The following is a 17,471-nucleotide window of genomic DNA, read 5'->3' on the forward strand; positions in this document are numbered from 1 at the left end:
GCAGCAACCAGGGTCTTGAATGTGATGACTGGTGAGCCTAAAGTTATTGCCATTCACATATGATCTCCTTGTTGGAGTCCACAGGAAAGATGCTATCCATTCGTGAATGTGATAAGACCTTGCCACTCCACTATCTTATGGTCTCCCTCTTTCCACTTGACGTGTGCATTCCCCATGATCAATACACCGATGAACAGGATCAAAATGATTAGATAGAAACAAGGAACTGAACATGCTGGTTTACACACAAAAAAAACAAAGTGCTGGAGTAACTCAATGAGTCAGGCAACATCTCTGGTGAGCATGGATAAGTGGAGGAGCACAACATATGTAAATTCTGCTGTAGCAGTAAACACATGTGTTCCAGATATGCTCAAGAACCAGAGGACATAGGTTTAAGGTGGGGGAAAGTTTTAATAGGAACCTGAGGGGCAATTTATTTACACAAAGGGTGGTTGGTGTATGATACGAGCTGTTGTGGGAGGTAGTTGAGACGGGCACTATCACAACGTTTGAAAAACATTTGGACAGGTACATGGATAGAAGAGGTTTACAGGGATATAGGCCAAATGCAGGCTTGTGGGACTAGTGTAGATGGGGCATGTTGGTCGTCATGCACAAGTTGGATCAAGGAGTCTGTTTCCACATTGTATGACTCTGACTCTATGAGATATCCAATTTTTGGAATAAGGGATGCAATGGACCACTTTTCTGCTGCATGGCCGATCATTGGGGCCACATGGCATGTCCAAATCCTGCTCAAATAACCTAAATTGTATGAGGGCAAGATGATGCTGGATTACCAGTCAGAGGTTCTTATCCCTGTGCTGCAATTTAAGCTGACCCCTCAGCCATAAAACACTCTACCATGATTATATGTTGACACAGAGCTGACCAGCATATCCATGCTGGAAACAATTGCCTCAATACTCCATGCAGACCAGACAATGCATCAAACATTTTTGTACACCAGTCATTATCTGCAGGTTACTTTGTTATAGTGTTTTTTTTCTAAAATAAATCCAGAAGCCGGTACAGTGGCACAGCACCAGAGACCTGGGTTTGTTCCTGACCACGAGTACTGTCTATACAGAATGTGTACGTTCTCCCTGTGACCGCGTGGGTTATCTCCAGGGTGCTCTGATTTCCTCCCATACTCTAAAGACATACAGGTTTGTAGATTAATTGGCTTTGGTAAAGTTGTAAGTTGTCCATAGTATGTAGAATAGTGCTCGTGTACAGGGTGATAGCTGGTCAGCTCGGACTCTGTGGGCTGATGGGTCTGTTTCCGGCGCTGTATCTCTAAACTAAACTAAATGGTTTACAAGGTCACTCTATCAAAATGATTTCTACTGATGCCTACTGACTCGCTATATGCACTTATCCACACAACCACTTCCTGGTGTTCATGTCCAACTCTTAAACCTGTTTTTCATACAAATAATCATTAAGAAGAATGCTTTAACCTTGACCAAACTTGGGCTTAAGCTAGCAATTCAAACACTGGTTTCTCAAGGGTTGTAGTAAATGATTGAAATTATTTCCATTCAAGGTGGTGTGGTCAGGGGCTATTAATAAATGCACGTGTAAAGATAAAGATCAACAACAATTGTTTAGAGCTGTCAGTGTGAAAAGCCATGGAAATCTAGAATGCCCTGAGAGCTGTGTGGTGAAGTCAATTGAAACTTTCAAGATTAGGAATTTTTCGGAGGTATCAAAATATATAAAACAAATCCCTAATGTTGAAAGACAATCAACCCTATCCCCTCTTCCTACAGTTCTTAGTTATATAATAAAGAAATAAAGTTATAGAGTGATACAGTGTGGAAACAACCCCTTCGGCCCAATTTGCCTACACTGGCCAACATGTCCCAGCTACGCTAGTCCCACCTATAACCATATAACAATTACAGCACGGAAACAGGCCATCTCGACCCTTCTAGTCCGTGCCGAACACATAATCTCCCCTAGTCCCATATACCTGCGCTCAGACCATAACCCTCCATTCCTTTCCCATCCATATAACTATCCAATTTGCCAACATTTGGTCAATATCCCTCCAAACCTGTCCTATTCAAAGGTATCAAAGGTATTTTATTGGTCACATTCACATACACCTAGGTGTAGTGAAGTGAAATGCTTCCTGCCATTTTGCAGCACATAAAGAAGGAATACAGACATAACATTAATAAGAGTTTTAAACATAAAGAACATCCCCCCACAATGGTTCCCATTATGAGGGAAGGCACAAAGTCCAGTCCCCAACCCCAGTTCACCCATAGTCGGGCCTATTGAGGCCTCAGCAGTTGCCTCTACGGAGGCCCGATGTTCCAGGCCGTTCTCGCCGGGTGATGTTGCTCCGGCGTCGGGAGAGTCCTCTCAGCGGCTTGGGAACCCTGGAACGGCCGCTTCCACACTGGAGGCCGCGGCTTCCGAAGCCAACAAGGCCGCGCCGGTTGGAGCTCCACAACTGGCGATCTCATCTAGAGATCCCAGGCTCCCGGTGTAAAGTTCAGCGCCGCCGCCCGCAGCTGGTCGCTCCACAGTCCCGCAGCTCCGCGATGTTTTCCTCAGCGATCTTCTGCTCACCAGAGCTCCAGCGCGGAGACCCGGGCAAGGCATCGCCCACTCCGCGATAGCGCTCCAGCGCTGTTCCGCCGCCGAAGCCGAGGTTCTGGGCGGTCCCCGACAGGTAACGCCGCTCCAGGCCCGCTGGTAGGCCGCGAGGACGGGTCGAAGCTGCAGCCCGGAGAAAAGCTGCCTCTCCGACCAGGTAGGGACCCTGAAAGGTAGTTTCCCCCTTCTCCCCCCTCCCCCCCCCCCACCCCCCACATAAAAAAGTCTAGACCTCCAAACAAAACACTTTAACTAACATAAAATAAAAATAAAAAGATGAAAAGACAGACTGCTGGCTGGGCAGCCATGCACAGGACAGCGCCCCCTAGATTCATGTACCTGTTGTGTACCTGTTTGTGTACCTGTCTAACTGCTTCTTATATGTTGGTATAGTCCCAGCCTCAACTACCTCCTCTGGCAACTAGTTCCATACATCTACCACCTTTTGTGTGAAAAAGTTACCCCTCAGATTCCTATTAAGTCTTTTCCCCTCCGCCTTAAACATAACTCCTCTGGTCCTCGATTCACCTACTCTGGACAAGAAACTCTGTGCATCTACCTGACCTATTCCTCTCATGATCTTAGCACCTCTATAAGATCACCCCTCATTCTCCTGCACTCCAAGGAATAGAGTCCCAGCCTGCTGAACCTTTGCCTTTAGCTCAGGCCCTCTCGTCCTGGCAACATCTTTGTAAATCTTCTCTGTACCCTTTCCAGCTTGTCATCTTTCCTATGACACGGTGCCCAGAACTGAACACAATACTCCAAATGTGGCCTCACCAATGTCTTATACAATTGCAACATGACCTCCTAACTTCTATACTCAATGCTCTGACTGATGAAGGCCAATGTGCCAAAAGTCTTTTTGACCACTCGATCTACCTGCGACTCCACCTACAGGGAGCTATGCACCTGCACTTCTAGATCCCACTGTTCTGCAACGCTCCCTAGTGTAGTTCCTGCCCATGTTAGACATCACAAAATGCAACAACTCACGTTTTTCTGCATTAAATTCCATCAACCATTCCTCAGCCCACTTAGCCAATTGATCAAGATCCTGCGGCAATTTTCCACATCCATCTTCACTATCCCAATTTTCCACATCCATCTTCTCCACCCAATTTCCTATCCTCTACAAACTCATTAATCTTGCCATGTATGTTCTCATCCAAATCATTGATATTGATGACAAACCGATGACGGACCAGGCCTACAGTCCGAGAAGCAACCTTCCAGCATCACCTTCTGCTTCCTTCCATGAAGCCAATTTTCTATCCATTCAGCTATCTCTCCTTGGATCCCATGTGATCTAACCTTCAAGAGCAATCTACCACGATGAACCTTGTCAAATGCTTTACTGAAGTTCATATATACAACATCTACAGCTATGCCCTCATCGACCGTTTTGGTCACGTCTTCAAAAAACTCATTCAGATTTGTGAGACACGACCTCCCACATACAAAACCATGCTGATTATTCCTAATCAGGCCTTGTTCATCTAAATGCCTCTATTTCCTATCCCTCAGAATACCCTCTAGTAATTTTCCAACTACAAATGTTAAGCTCACTTGCCTATAGTTCCCAGCATATTCCCTGCAGCCCTTCTTGAATAAAGGCACAACATTTGCCATCCTCCAGTCTTCTGGCACTTCTCCTGTATTTAAAGATGGCTCGTAAATTTCAAACAAGGCTCCTGCAATTTCCCCTCTGGTTTCCCACAATGCCCTCGGATATATATGATCAAGCCCTGGAGATTTTCCTACCTTCAGACATGATATTACCTTCAGCACCTCTTTGACTGTAACACTGACTGCTCTCAAGACACTTCCATTGACTACCTCAAGTTCCTCCATCCTCAGTGAATACAGAGGAGAAATACTCATTGAGAACCTTGCCCATCTCCTGCGGCTCGACACACAGTTGAGCGCTTTGATTCCTGAGGTCCCACTCTCTCTCTAGTTGCCCTTTACCCCCTTATGTATTTATAACATTTATAAAATCTCTTGGGGTTGTCCTTAATGCTATCTATTAATTCTAAAACCTGGGTGGAAAATAGAAGGGTCTCGACCGAAAAGGTCTCCCATTTCTTCTCTACGGAGATCCTGCCTATCCCGTTGAGTTTCTCCAGAATGTTATGTCTATTTTCCATGGAAAATTTCTGATGCTGTAAAGCCTGACTTGCAGGCCAGGTTGTTGTATCTGCAAGATTGATACGGAAAGAATGACTGCTACCAGAAAGCATTGTATACAATTTCAAGAGATACCTCCGTAATAAACGGTACATATTTGGGGAGTGAAACAGCTTTGGACTGAAAGATAACAAGTTGGTGATGGGAAGCATACAAGGCAATATAATGGTACAGACTGGAATGACCATGCGCTGCAAAGGTTAAGGGACACATTGATCTAAAGAGTCAGTCACAGTCAATGCTATTCATGCTCTGACTTGGGGAACTCAGAGTTGTTGACAATGACAGCCTGTTTGCACTGATTCCCAAGTCATTCCTCAAAGGTGAAATCTAGGTATCTATGTTAGCACTTATTGGTTGTATGGGGCCAAGGAAAGAGCGTTCACGTCGCGGCCCTGTTTCAACCAATCTTTCCACCACCACGCACAAGAAGCACAAGAAGCGCAAGACAGACACCATTGTGCAGATGCCGAGAAGTGTGTTCAGCTCTGGCTGAACAACTTCTAATCTTGTGTGTGGACTCGATAAGAAGAAGATTGGTTGTATCAGTATGTCGTACTCCACTTCAGAAATTCATTTGTGTAGGAAGGAACTGCAGATGCTGGTTTAAACCAAAGATAGACACAAAAAGTCATAAGGTCATAAGGTCAAGTGATAGGAGTAGAATTAGATCATTTGGCCCATCAAGTCTACTCTGCCATTCAATCATGGCTGATCTATCTCTCCCTCCTAACCCGATTCTCCTGCCATCTCCCCATAACCTCTGACACCTGTACTAATCAAGAATCTACTGTATCTATCTCTGCTTTAAAGGAAATTGTTTCTTCTCTCTCAATTCCTTCTCTCCGTAGATGATGCCTGTCCTGCTGAGTTACTCAAGCTTTTTATGTCTATCTTCTGAAATCAATTTAATTGTGGAAGGACACAAGAACATGACTATAAAATGTGATATAATATGATGCCATAACTCAGCTGGTCAGGCAGCATCACTGGAGAACATGGCTAAACTATATCTTGGGTCATGACTCATCTTCGGACTATAGAGTGTATTTGGCACTTCTGATCAGGGATACATTTTTGGGTAGAAAACTGCCTGCTGAAAAATGAACATTGCTCCTTGAGTCTGCTCTCTTCCATCTTTTTCCAACTACTCCTACTCTCTCTTGTCAATCCCCTCACCCTCTCCCAAGGGCAGATATGTTAAAAAAACAAAACCATATTCACTGAGCACGCAATAGCAGATGTCCTTGAATTCAAACATCGCTCGTGGAGCAGTGAAATCAGTTCTCAAAATGCGCAGAGGTTAATTAGCAGTTTGCAAATACAACCAACCACAAGTGGGAAGGGCAAGGATGTTGAATGGTATACCTAAAGGGTATATGTTACCCATTACTGACACAAGTGGCTTTGTGACCTTATCTAGTGAATTGGCATGTGAAGTGGACATTTTTGATAGGCTAAGAGTAGTTATGACTACTATCGTTCTCCGGCGATTTACTGCTCGTAAGGCAGGGCTTGTCCATGTGTGTGAAGCTGGTCCATCCCATGAGTGAGCAACCTATGGATGTAAAACCAGTGAGTAGCAACAGTTTCTCTTGAGTATGCAGGTAAGGCCTGGCGATCAATTCCTGTTGGTCCAGGATATTCCTCGATTGCAAAACGGCCTCTTCATTCTTTCTGCCCTATCACATTAAAAATAAAATAATTTGTATTCAATTTATTTGCATTTTATGTTCTTGAAGCACTGGGGTAATAGGCAGCCATTCAATAAACCCATGCAGCTAAATGCCCCCTTCTACTAAGCTACAGCAAAAGGGTAAGACATTTGAATTATCAGGGAACTTAACTAGCAGATTGCACAATTTAAAAGTCCCTATAAGCCGTAGCTTGTGGTAATGCTGCAGTCTGTGCTGTGGTGACAATCGAGCACAACATTCCACCAGAAGGCTTTCAATTCTAAATGTTAATTGCACATCAGCAATTCCTAAAGGAGAAATCGGCTGGAGGCTGTACCATGCCGCTGTTTTATAATGAATACGTCATTTAGTAGCTGAGCCAAGAAAGAAATGTAATTTCTACAGATTTCAATTAAGTGGTAATAATCTTGAATGTGCGCATTATTTCACAGCTGACATTACCAAGCATTGTGAAGATAATTTTACACAGTGCTGTTGAAACCTCTACATGCTACGCCTTCATATTTTACACTCCCTGTTAGGTCTAACTTCTGATATGTAATATTATTTGGACTGTGGTTTATTAATTCACGTAAATTATTGCTGATAGGGAATTGAAAAAAACATCCAACATCTAATGGTTAAGCTTAGTTAAAATCTTAGTTACAACTTATTATTCATGAACTAGTTATTACCCAGAGGTTTTGATCTTACAACCAATTTGTAGAATCTTAAGCAAAGCTAATTGCAAAATAACGATTCCTCTTTAATTATAATGTATTATTTCCTTTTAATTAAAATTTATCTTTAATTGTATATTAAAATCCTCCTTCCACATAATGAAAAGTTCTCCTCTTTTAGCTTTTATTTAATGTATCACTTTATTACAATATAATGGTCTGCATGACTTATTAAAGCCAATATTACCTTATCAGCCCTCAAAAACCTAAAAGCCTTACACATCATCTTATTTTAAAGAGTATCTTACAAAACATGCATGATTTTATTGAGAACATTGATTCCCTGTCATGCTTTATCTTTAATTACTAATTAAAATGTAACAACATTCTTTATGCATTATATACCATTACCATGTTATCATTTTTGTTAAGTATTTATACCAGGTTGGATTATCTTTGTAGGTTTATAACAGTGTTGATGTTAAACAGACACCACTTTCACTAGTTGCCCTAGCCAATTGTTCAATGTTGTTGCCAAGCATTGTCTAATCAACTGTAGCAATTGTAGCAATGTATAGTTAACACTGTGTTACATCTCACCATTAATGGAGTAGATTTTCAGCACTTTAACCCTGGTGAAAAGTATCATCTGACTGTATCAAATGGTTGAAATGGTGCCAATGGACTGCAAACCTATAATGGAGGCCAATCATTGCTTCTTCCATTAAGTTAAATAATACTGGCTATGGTGTAAGTCCAACCTTTCTTTTCTGCACACCTCCAAATTATTAATTTATACCTAGATGATGTATTATGTCTATACTCAGCCAATGGGTGGGCAAATGGGTGGACACATATAAACAAAAGGAGTAGTTATTTGGCTCTTAAAGTCTGCTACCCAACTACCTAAGCTCTCCTTATACTGCTATTTCTTGAAACCACTTTGGTGTATCTTCAGTGTTCGCCCTCTATTGCAAGAGTGTCCATTCTTTGGTAAAAAGACTGACATATCTCATAATATTACAGATCCGGTATCACAATAAGACTTCCTCCTTCCCGCATTCAAACCGTCTCTTAATACCAGGTAACATATCATTTCCTTTTGTCTATGACAATTGCTCCTGCATGTTAGTAATTTTTGTCCATGCAGACATAGGTCCATTTAACCATCATTAATACCCAATCTCTCACTATTTAACATATTCAACTTTTGTGGTTATGTAATGGATTACCTTATATTTATTCCACATTACATTCCATCAGCAATGTTTTCACCCACACACTCAGCTTGTCCGCCTCACCTTGACAAGTCTTTCCATCCTCCTCCTCCCATCTTGTTTTGTCAACTTGGAAATATGACATTTGCCCTCCTTAGCCTTATCATTGATATAGTTTGCAGATAGTTAAGGCCCAAGCATTCTTGCCTGCAGCATCCCATTATTCAAATTATTTCAACTTGTGAAGAATCCATTTATTCCCACTCTGCTTTCTGTGGAATAACTAATTCTCAACCTGTGTCACTCTATTACCCTCAATTCTACAGTATGTGATTGAACCATGTTGGCTAATCTTCTCTGTGTAACCTTATTGTACGTATGCCTTCCAAAATCTAAATGCACCACATCCATCTGCTCCCCTTTCCTAAACTATTAATCCTCAAATAATTTGTGAAGATTAGTCGCACCTGACATACCTTTCATAAAATCATGCACTCTGCTCAATTCTATTACTTTCTTATTATATTTTTTCATTAGATTCCAACATTTTCTTTACCGGTGTAGAATAGAACTGCAGATGCTGGTATATACCAAAGATAGACACAAAGTGTCTTAGGTCAGGTAACATCTCTGGAGAAAATGGATGGTCATAAAGTCATAAGGTCATAAGGAATAGGAGTAGAATTAGACCATTCGGCCCATGAAGTTTCGGGTTGGGAGAAGGGTTCCGACCCGATATGTCACCCAACCGTTTTCTCCAGAGATGCTGGCTGATCCGCTGAGTTACTCCAGCACGTTGTGTCTATTTTCTTTCCTCCTTTCTTAAATAGTCACTGTCTCCTATTTATGTGCATATAAAGTTTTACACCAAATTGGTACCAACTAGAGTTTACGTAATTGTGTCCTAATCAGTGTCATGAGGATTATCTGTTTTTACACTAAAAGCAGGAAATGCTGAAAATACTCTACAAGTCAGGCCACATCTGTGGAAGTGAAATGGAGTTAACAAATTCAGGTTGTCTCAACTGCAGTGTTTCTGCACTGTTTTGATGGAAAGAAGACTACGCCAGAGGAGGGTTAATATTAAAGTGAAATTCCACCATCATCTGAATCCTTTACATATCTCATATGCACAGATGCATGCACAATAAATACATGGGGAAATATAAGGGAAGACATTATTGGAAAATATTTATTGTTGTCGCTGGTGTGTTCAATATGCTTGTGAAGTTGCAGCATGTTAGAATTTCATTGTTCCAGTTCATTTCTAGTGTGTATGACAAATAAACGGTCTTGAACTCTTGATAAGGAGAGAATACTACCTTTTCAATAAATATCCCTATCACTATGATTAACAATATCAAGTATGCATGGCAGACATGAGTATTTCCCCACATTTGTTTTACGGTAAATATCAAATTGTATTCACATTTGGATGCTTTCATAATTTTGGGCATTCTACTGTTATCATGAAAATTATGCAATAGGAAAATCTCAGCAAAAAGTGGTAAAGTTGAGGGAATAGTACAATGAGTGGTTTAGTAAGCCTTGCAAAACTGTGATTGTCAAAGATTTACAGAAGAGTTATATGGACCTAGTGTTATAATGCTAGCAGTGTACCTAAATTGAATTGAATGAAAAGATCATAATCATAGTTGTAATTTATTAGACAAGTATGTTTTGCAACATACGAGGAACTTGATTTGCCATACAGTCATATCAAAAAAGCAACAAGACACACAACATAAAATTTGACATAAACCACCAACTCAGCAGCTCCTCCACATTCCCCACTGTGATGGAAGGCAATAAAGTCTTATCTTCTTTCCTCCTTTTTCTCCCGTGGTCGGGTGAGTCGAACCATCCACAGTCGGGGTGATCGAAGCTTCCGCAGCCGGCGATCGAAGCTCCCACGTCATGGCGATCGAAGCTCCCGCATCTGGGCGATCGAAGCTCACGTGGTTGGAGCTCCCGAAGTCAGGCCCTAACCAAAGGACTGCAAATTCCACAATGTTAAAGTCCGCAGACTCCTCCGGTTGGACCTTCCGAGGTCGATCCCTGACAAAGGGATTGCAAGCTCCACGATGGTAAGTCCGCAGGTTCCCACGGTTGGAGCCCCCAAAGTCGGCCCACAGCAAGAGGCTGCCAGCTCCACGATGTTAGGCTGTAGTGCGAATGGAGACACAACACGGAAAAAGGTGCATCTCCCTCGAGGAAAGAGATAAAAAAAGTTTCCCCCCCCCCCACATAATACAAAACTAAAAGTACACTAAAAGATACATATTACAACAAACTAAAAACAACAAAGAAGGAAAAAGACGAGGCAGACCATTGGCGAGGGAGCCATCGTCGGCACCACCTGATGCATGTGAGGCCGCTTCTGGAGCGATGTATGGAATTTCAACTTCTTCGTATAGAAGCCCACACCGCCTTGGAGAAAGTACAACACAAATTGACAGATTGATACAAACAGGATTAATTGGTTAATGTATGAGGAAAGACTGCAATTGATTTAATTGATAGTCAAAGAAAAAAACCCTGAAAGTGTTGACAAGCAATAAATGAATGGAATCATCCTTTTGAGCATATTTGTAGATAGTTTATATAATAGATCTGGTGTGAATGATCTTTGCCTCATTCTTGCATGATTATGTTTTATAAAAATAGATAGGATTAGAGGGCTTAAAGGTGAAAGGTGTAAAGTTTAAAGGAGATGCATAGGTCGGGCTTTTTTTTTTTACTCAGAGAGTAATGGGTGCCTAGAATGAGCTGCTATGGGGTGGTGGTGGAGGCAAATGTATTAGTGGCATTTAAGAGATGGATATCAAATAATGATGAGATAGAGTACAGGGAGGAGATTGAGTACCTGGTGTCCTGGTGTCGACAACAACCTTTCTTTCAACATCATGGTAATGAGGAAACACTTTTTCTCACAGAGAGAGGTGAGTCTGTGGAATTCTCTGCCTCAGAGGGCCGTGGAGGCAGATTTTCTGGATGCTTTCAAGAGAGAGCTAGATAGGGCTCTTAAAAATAGCAGAGTCAGGGGATATGGGGAGAGGGCAGGAACGGGGTACTGATTGGGGATGATCAGCCAAGATCACATTGAATGGCGGTGCTGGCTCGAAGGGCCGAATGGCCTACTCCTGCACCTATTGTCTATTGTCTATTGTCATCAAATTAGTGATCGATTTCAGGAATTGAAGCGGTGTACACACCCCAGTTTGCATTGACAATGCCGAAGTAGAGACGAGCTCTGACATACCCGCTACGTTCAGTCTCCATGCTTACCATGAGTTTGATTTTTTTTTAAACTCGGGAGAGCTCTTGGAATGAACTCGTACTGTGGGACAGGGCTATTAGAAGGCTTAGGAAGTTTGACATGTCTCCAACAACTCTCACCAACATGTACAATGCACCATTGAAAGCATTTTATCAGGATGCATCACAGCATGGTTTGGGAACAGCTCCATCCAGGACCACAAGAAATTGCAGCGAATTGTGAACACAGCCTAGGCCATCACACAAACCAACCCTCCTTCTATTGAAGAAGGGTCTCGACCCGAAACGCCACCCATTCCTTCTCTCCAGAGATGCTGCCTGTCCCGCTGAGTTACTCCAGCTTTTTGTGTCTCTCTACTATTGACTCCATTTATACCTCACGCTGCCTTGACAAGGCCAGCAGTATAATAAAGCACCCTGGCCACTCCCACTTCTCACCTCTCCCATCAGGCAAAAGGTATAGAAGTGTGAAAACGCACAGTTCCAGATTAAGGGACTTTTTCTTCATAACTGTTATCAGGCATCTCAATCATCCTTACCACAACCAGAGAGCAATGCCAAACTACTATCTACTCCTATGATGACCCTTGGACTATCCTTGATCGGACTTTGCTGGCTTTACCATGCACTAAACATCATTCCCTTATCATGTATACACTGTAAATGGATCATTTGTAATCATGGATCGTCTTTCTGCTGACTGGTTAGTATGCAACAAAAGCATCTCACTGTATCTCGGTACATGTGACAATAAACTAAACTTAGAGAGGCATATGCATATGCATGGAATGGAGGGATATGGATCACCTGTAGGAAGAACATTGTAGTATGAACCAGTAGTATGAACATTGACTTATCTAACCAGATAGCCCTGCTTTCCCTCTCTATCCCTCCCCTTTCCCAGTTCTCCCACTAGTCTTACTGTCTCCGACTACATTCTATCTTTGTCCCACCCCCTCCCCTGATATCAGTCTGAAGAAGGGTCTCGACCCAAAACGTCACCCATTCCTTCTCTCCCGAGATGCTGCCTGACCCGCTGAGTTACTCCAGCATTTTGTGTCTACCTGCAGGAAGAGATTAGTTTAACCTGGAATCTTGTTTGGTCAAGCATTGTGGGCTGAAGAGCCTGTTCCTGTGCTGTGTTGTTCTATGTTAACACACAACCAGTGTACTATGTTGGAAAATGCAGTGATATCTCCTGGTGCTAATCGAAAATATTATGGCATGACTGCCAATTATTTCCATCAAGCCCTTTACTTATCAATTTGTTGCTTTGTTTTTGAATATTGGCACAAATTGTTTGATTCCATGTTAATGATTTTTTTCAGAGGAGTCCTCATATACAATGCCAACATATTATTCTAAGATTATTTGTTTAATTTCACACAAATATTTCAAGCTCTGTGGTAATTCGAAGTGGAGTTTCAGTTTAGTTTCTTCATTTCAACAAGCATTAGAGTAGAAACAGATAGTAACATAGTGCCAATGTTACTAGTCTAGTAATTCAAAGGCTTGGAGTAATAATTCAAAACCACGATTCAATTCCCATTATGGCAGGTGAGGAATTCAAATTCAGTTAATTGAGTATAAAAGCTGATGTGGCCTCAAGACCCATTTGGTTTATTAATGTTGTACAGAACATGCCCAGTTTACGAAACCTGACTTGTGTATAACCCACACATACTCATACTCAGAGCTTTTGGGAGACCAGCGGGTTGGCTTTGTTGGCTGCTGCCGAGCTGCAGACCACTGCTCTTGACACTGGCTGGAATTTTACCACATTGAACCCAGGAGGAATTCCAGTTAACACGTTGAAGTCCATCATGAAGATGGGTCTCGACCTGAAACATCGCCTATTCCCTTTTTCCAGAAATGCTGCGTGACCCGCTGAGTTAGTCCTGCATTTTGTGTCTGTTTTAGGAGGTGGAAGGAGAATGTCATATTCTCAGAGTGAGCCTCACCATCAAAAATGAGTTAGTCCAGCATCTCAGTGACTCCTCTGCAAACCTTGACCACTCACATCCCCCTAACATTGAGTCACAGTCATTAACATGGAGCAGCATGACAATCCTTGAGGCTTTGTATGAGGCCAGGGAGAACTATGACTCTGATCTTGAAACACCCCGGTTTGCATTCCAGATTGGCAGAAAGATCTTTTGAGGTGATTTCAATGCGTGAGTGGGAAGAGGTACAACCTTCCACCAAGGTATGATCAGCAAGGAAACCACAGGGCAGACTAACTCTTTCTCCATAGAATATGCTTGAGTCCAGTCTCATCATCACAAACCCCTGTTTCATCAGAAGGTCCAGCATTAGACCTCACAGCAACATCACCTGTAATAAGCACCTTCAATTGTTAAGGCTATATCTTCAAAAAAGCAAGGTGCCATAAAGACAGCTGCATCACCCGTACCACCAAAATGTTCCATTGACCAGTGGACTGACCACTCCCTGAGTTCATATGTTATAGGACCAGCATTATTAGGCCATTTGGCCCATCAAGTCTACTCTGCCATTCAATTACAGCCGATCTATCTTTCCCTCTCAATCCCATTTTCCATTCCCCATACTGAGCAAGAAACTATCAATCTCCACCTTACTCCACTATCCACTGTCTAGGCCTCCACAGCCTTCTTTGGCATGTCTGCATACGTCCCTCCATCAACTAAGCCTCAAATCATCATCATTAATAAGAGCATTGTCAATGGAAACTCATGTCCACTAAAACTGCCCTGCAGTCCGATGTTTCTGCAAAGAGGCTTTACTACCAAGAAGAGTCAGGACTCATTTGATGTGAATTAGGATATTGAGGATTATTAACTGGAGTGGCATTCTTGGATTAGAAGCTCCATCTTTCCTCAAGAGAAAAGAAACAGCTCCACAGGCACCTGAAGGCTAAGGGCCAGCAAAACTTCCACAACGGATGCTGGGTGGAAACAGTGCAGGAGGTTCAGCTGCTCATGGAGGATTGGCATATGAATTCAGTGCTGTCATGGCCATCAGTGACCCCACATCACTGGGGGCAGCACAGTGGCAAAGCGGTAGAGTTGCTGCTTTAAAACCCGTAGTTTTATCCTGACTGTCTGGAGTTTGTATGTTCTCCATGTGACCTCGTAGGTTTTCTCTGGGTGCTCTGGTTTAGCCCCACAAATCCCAAGACGTAGAGGTTTGTTGGTTAATTGGGTTGTGTAAATTGGAAACTGTCCCTAGTGTGTAGGATAGTGCGAGTGTATGGGGTGATCGCTGGTCAGCGTGGTCTTAGTGGGCCGAAAGGTCTGTTTCCATGTTGTATCTCAAAAAAATCTAAATCAGTGCGAACCACGTATGGGGATGAATTCATCAATGACAGAAAATAATGGAGCTAATCTTCAACATACTACACTCCAGAAACAAGGCTACCCGTACTTCATACAAGGTTTGAGTTTGTGCATGCACTTAGGCGGAACTGTCAGCCTTTGTTGATTTATTCGCTGAAGCATAAGAAAGTATGGGCTTCACCCTCAAAATCCGCAAGTCAAGGGTCTTCTACCAGTTTGCAGAATAGCACTGGAAATAAGGGTTTATGGCATCCCCAACGTTAAGGCCCTACTTGCATCCAGTTTGCTCCATTGGGCAGGCAATATAGTGGACTTGCCTGACAACAAGCTCCAGAAATACCTGTGCAAGAGAAGGAAGGAATATATCACATCTCAAACTACCCACGCAGGCACCTCTGGACCTATCTATGAAAGAGTCAGTCGTTCACCTCATCAGGCACCTCAGAAGTCACAAAACCACAGTGAAGAAAGATCCTGATCCAAAACATCATATATCCATGTTTTTCAGAGATGCTGCCTGACCCACACATTTATTTCAGCACTTTGAGTCTTTTCTTGCCACAAAACCAAAATCATCCTTGATCCCAAGGGTCTGGCTATAGAATAGAATATAGAATAGAATAGTTTCTTTATTGTCATTGTAACATGAACCATGTACAACGAAATTTAAAAATGTCAGCCAGTCAGTGCACCATTCAAACATTTCTAAAAGCTAACGATACATACAAGGTAAAATATTAAAAAAAGATAAACAACTAAAATAAATATCATGAAAATAGCATGCATAAACACCCAGCCCTACATCCTTCTGTCGATTTCACAGTGTACCACAGTCCCTTAGTATGTATCGCCCCTGCGTTCCTTGGCACAATGTACCAAAGTCCCATAGTATGTATCGCCCCTGCGTTCCTTGGCGGCTACATTTAGTGCCTTTATAGCAGTGGGGTAAAAACTATTTTTAAGGCTGTTTGTCCTTGTCCTTGTAGATCTGTACCGTCTGCCTGACGGCAACCGTTCAAACAGGGAGTGTCCGGGGTGGGAAATGTCCTTTATAATACTCTGGGATTTTTTGATGCAGCGGGAACTGTGTAAGACCTCCAAGGTAAGGAGAGGGCAGCCGACAATCCTCTGGGCGTTGTCAATGGCCCTCTGGAGCGCTTTCCTCTGAGCCGCTGGTGTACCATACGCATACACAGTATGTTAGGATGCTCTCAATGGAGCACCGATAAAAGGACAGCAGCAGTCTCTGAGTGATGTTATTCTTCCTGAGCACCCTCAGGAAGTGCAGTCTCTGCTGGACCTTTTTCAGCAGCGCAGAGGTGTTCACGCTCCACGTCAGGTCCTCCTCAATGTGGATTCCCAGGAAGCGGAAATCCGCCACCCTCTCAACACAGTCCCCTCTGATAATTAATGGTACCATGTCCGTTTTATTCTTCCTGAAGTCTATTATTATTTCCTTTGTCTTTAAGATGTTGAGGAGCAGGTTATTTTCTCCACACCACACTGTCAGCTGCTCCGCCTCATCCCGGTAGGCGTACTCGTCCCCCCCGGTGATGAGTCCCACCACCGTAGTGGCATCCGCAAATTTGACAATGGTGTTGCTGTGGTGGGCGGGGGTGCAGTCATGTGTGTAGATGGTGTAGAGCAGGGGGCTCAGCACGCAGCCCTGTGGAGAGCCGGTACTGAGGCTGAGGGCTGTGGATGTGTGATGGCCCACTCTGACTCTCTGGCTGCGACCCGACAGGAAGCTATTTATCCACATGCAGGTGGAGTGTGGAAGTCCCAAGTCCCCCAGTTTGTCCACCAGTTTGTGGGGAAGGATGGTATTAAAAGCAGAGCTGTAGTCCACAAAGAGCATCCGCTGCTCCAGGTGGGACAGTGCAGCATGGAGAGCTGTGGCTATGAAGAAGTCTGAAGTATTATTATAGAAAACGTGGTAACTAATTTGCACACATTACGGTCTCACAATTGGCTAAATAATAATGACAAGCTGTTCCTGATAGGAATGCTATGCTCTTTTTTAAAATGTGCTTCAGCCTCTCTTATGTCTGCAATGCTTATTCTCATGGAGTTTAGGCACATTTTCGAGAAAATCCTATTTATCCACAGTGCATGGAAAAGATAATATTTTATTTTAGTCAGCCAGTGTAGCGTAAATTTCAACAAGTTATGAATGGGCATGTTTTATTTTAGTCACCTTAATTTTCAAACAAGCTGAGCTAATGAAATCAAAAATAGTCTCTAACAGCATAGGAGGCAACAGATATGTCCTGTGGTTACAGGATGTAGAGATCACCTAAACTGTGGAGACAATAGACTGTTAAGTAATCAAATATCAATTGTTCACTTAATTAAACACATTTTTTTCAAGATCTCGCATGCAAACGGACAGAAAATCTAAAGAATAACTCAAATTTTATCAACAGTAATTCTACGTTAGATTTCAATTCTGTTTAACTTACCAGAAAAATATTGCTTCAGTGACTTTAGTTCATT

The sequence above is a fragment of the Amblyraja radiata genome, chromosome 1 (assembly GCF_010909765.2).
Source record: "Amblyraja radiata isolate CabotCenter1 chromosome 1, sAmbRad1.1.pri, whole genome shotgun sequence".
Taxonomy (NCBI): Eukaryota; Metazoa; Chordata; class Chondrichthyes; order Rajiformes; family Rajidae; genus Amblyraja; species Amblyraja radiata.